This window comes from Echinops telfairi, unplaced genomic scaffold (assembly GCF_000313985.2).
Source record: "Echinops telfairi isolate 266 unplaced genomic scaffold, ASM31398v2 ScPeMD7_7424;HRSCAF=8462, whole genome shotgun sequence".
NCBI classification, from domain to species: domain Eukaryota; kingdom Metazoa; phylum Chordata; class Mammalia; order Afrosoricida; family Tenrecidae; genus Echinops; species Echinops telfairi.
Window position 1 is genome coordinate 84,358,170 of NW_022111324.1, and position 3,935 is coordinate 84,362,104.

Genomic DNA, 3,935 nt, shown 5'->3' on the forward strand with positions numbered 1-3,935 from the left:
GGTGTGCATTTAGTTCACTGCTACTTAGCACGGGTATGACAGACCCTTTTAAGTCTGTTAGTGAATGACAGAAGATAACACTTATCATGGGCACCAGGGCTCTTTGAAGACTATTGTGTCCATGGGCAGATGTATTGGCACATGGGCTGGTGCCATTGAAGTGTGCACTTAACAAAAGTGTAAAGAAGGAGGGTATGTAATGGAATGCGAATCACCTCCGTGCTTTTTCCTGATAGTAGAACCCATGACCCATTTTTATTAGGGAACTCAGTGGAGTCGATGACTCAAATGATGATGTTTTAGGCAATAGAGTGGACGTGGACTGGGTGGGTGGGTGGATGGGCGGGTAGGGGCAGACAGAGCATTGTGGGGACAGAGATTTGTTGGCAGACATTTTGGCTCCCTCCATGAATCACTTTGTACAAGCATTTAACTACCGGCTTGAAATGTGGGTTGGACCTTGATTCTATTGAATCGACTGTGACTCAAAGATACAGTAGTTTTCATTTCCTGTGACTCACTAAGATAGCCTTATTGGGCAAGATTTGCTCCTAAGGCTAAATATTTTCACTCAAGCACTTTGATTTTGTCCATGCGCAGAGCAGGAAGGGAATGACTAAGGTCATCGGACCTTTCTTTTCAGTCACCATTGTTCCGGGATTATATTTTGGACTAGGGACTCAGGTTTGTCTTTACTGAGTCCAAACAAGTGGGCGGATCTTACCGAGGTAAAACTATTGAGTAGGTTTAATGAGTTTTATGCACAGGGGTTGCTTGTGTGGCAGGCCTGGCTATGCAGAGGGGAAAGGCATGCCCACTCTTCATGAATTCCCCCAGTGGCTCGAGCGCCTGCTTCCACTAAGGTCTTGAGGGAGCCTGGGCACTTTGTACTTAACAATGACGGTGGTTTTTTATTGCATTTATAAATGTCTCCAGAGGCTACTACTCAAAAGAGTACAGCTAATAAACCTGAGAAGTAATAATTACCTAGTTTCAGATGGCTGACTGTGTACATCAGCTGGAAGGGTCAAAAAGTATCCAGCTTGCTCAACGTTTCCTCAGCATGTCTCAACCTTACAATGACAGTATCAGGGTGCAGGCAGAGGTCAGGAGTAAGGGAAATGTGTGGATGCTTTTTGAAATCTGATGTTGGGGATATGCGTGTATGGAGCAGGTGCAGGTGGCCCACATTGCCCTGTAGTTTGATCGTGGGTCTCACTTTGGGGGATCTGTTATTGCAAGGGTGCTGGGTGCCAATAGTTGGTTTAGAAGTTGACAGCATCGAATGGGGAACATTTTCGAACATATCCCAATTTCAAGGAGTACGTGAGACACTGGGGTCCTCTCAGTCCTTTCTCATCTAATTTGCTACGTGAAAAAGATACAGCAGCTGGATTTGGGGAGAATATAAGCAAGACAAATTCCATCATAAGGTGTCCATGTTGGGTGGTGACCCTTTAGACAGTTGAGGGTGCAACAGTGCCAAGGCTGCTTTGCCTCGAGGCACGGAGAAGTTTACCTTCCCTCTAAAAGACTCCCCTAACTATTTACAGTTGGCTGAAATTCCATCAATACAACTTTAGTACCTTAATTTCAGTTGTGACTGGCACATCTCCTTAGTTTGGGCAATAAAGTCCATCAGCATTCATTTGCATAGAAGAATGAGCCTACTTTTTAAGATAGAGTAATCGAGGCATAATTTAGACACTGTAAAACATACACTTTTTAGGTGTACAGTAATGTGAACTAGATCAACCTACCCAGCCATGAAATGGCCACCCCAACTACATTTAGATTATTTTCATCCCCACCCACACCCCAGCCCTTGATGACCATTAGTTTCATCCCTGTCCACTTGCCTTTTCCATAATGTCAAAACAACAGAATTATATAGCATGGAGCCCTGTGTGACTGGCTTCTGTTGCTGATTTTGATGCTTGCTTCAATGAGTCACCAATGTTGATGTGTGTCATAGCGGTTTGGTCCTTGTGCTATTGAGAAGTATTCCATAGTAGGTCAGGGAAGCTTCAGTTTATTTATTGTCTAAAAAACCTTCTTATTGTGAATCGAGTGAAAGTTTACAGCACAGATTAGATTTCCATTCAATATCCGTACATATTTTGTTTCATGCGATTGACTGCAGGGGTCTTCACATGGGTGCTCCAGCACCCAGGGCTGCATCAGGATAGGTCCATGTGGCTTCTCCTCGGGATGTCTTGCAGGAAGTGAGCCTTGCCAGCTGAAGCAGGGAACTGCTAAGGCAGCTGCACCCCGGTCTGACCATCAGAAAGCAAGAGACCTGAGAACTCGAAAGGCGAGGCTCACGGAGCCATTTATCCCTCCACCCTTCAATTAACCCCTTTTGTGTTTATCAGCCAGGTTGGCACAATAAACTTACTCCCTCACCCATGTACAAACATCCTCTGGTAAGCCTATGTATATTTATGGGTATAGTCCTCCTCTCTCTTAAACACCGATGCAGCCAGCGTATCTGTCCATGCATTTACTCATAGATGGCTGCTTTTGCGGGGTTGTATATATAACAACAATGACCTCTGTTAACTTCCATTCCCGCCTAGTGTCTTTCTCTGCCTCCATCACTTTTTGCTTACCTCCTTCTTATTGCACATTACCTTCCCCTTATGAAGGGTTTTTAAAAAGTCTTCCTTGGATGGGTGGCTTCCTGCAGGGATTACCTGACTCCTTGAGTCATACTTCTCCTTCAGCCCCTTCTACTCCCACAAGCTCAATGAGGGAGCATAGGCCCGCAGAAGGCTAGCAGAGGAGAAAATTCTCGTAGACAGGGGTGGGAAGGAGCACACAATGATCTTTCCTGTCGCAGAGTTGTGACTGCTTGCCTGTGCATGGTTCATAGGTGGCTCTTCATTAGTTGATGTAAGCAAAGAGGACTTTGTTGGAGTTTTTTCAAAAAGGAAAAAAAAAAAAGAGGGACCAGAACAGTTCCAGGGGTCTACAGCACAGGAACTGATGGGAGCATTTTTGGGGGCACCACAAATCACTCCCAACTGTGTCTTGTCCTTAAGGCCCACTCAGTGTGGAGGAGAGGTCAGCTGAACCTGACTTTGGCCCAGGGAGGAACCTCCAAAGCTGCACAGGGCATTTTGTTATAGGATGTCAGGGTGTAGGAGCTAGGGGGAGGGCTGATGGCAAGCTGCACAAACCCCTCATTAGAATGGGTCTACCTGTGAATTAGGCTTTCAGCTACTAATCACATGGTTGGTGGTCCAAATCCACCAGCTGCTTCCAGAGAGAAAGATGAGGCTATTTGCCTCCATGAAATTTTACAGTCTTGGAAATCCTCCATAGGGTTAATATGAGCTGGAGTAGCCTTGATGCTAATGGCTTTGGCTTGGGGTGGAATCTGCAGGGGTTTCTCTGGACTATATCTTAAAGTCATATTGGTTGGTATTTTCAGGGGTTTTCCCCCTTCCACAGCTATTTTACTTTACTGTTTAGTATTACTACTTTCATGTCATATTTGTACACACATGTATTCATTTGTTTACATCCTTTGATTCCTTTGTGCTAGTTGAATTTTTAGGATATGTTGACACTGGATCCTGAAAATTTCCTGCGGCATCGTTTGGCTTCGTTTAAATGAACAAATGAAGGACTAATTGATCCTTTCCAACCTGGGTCTAAGCACAGGCTGGACACCATCATGGAGCCAGGAAAGCTCCCTGAATGCCTAGATTATGAGGAAAACCCTCGCAATCACTCTAACTTCTCAGCCTTAACATTCCTGATTGTGAAATGAGCAAGCTAATGCTTAACAACGCATTTCAAAAGTTGGGATGGCATGTAAAGTGTAATCATCTAGAACAATTTGGGGTTATTTGTACAAAGCACATCTTTTTAATTTTTTTTAATGCAACGCCTTTTATTTATTATTTATTTATTTTAAAAATCATTTT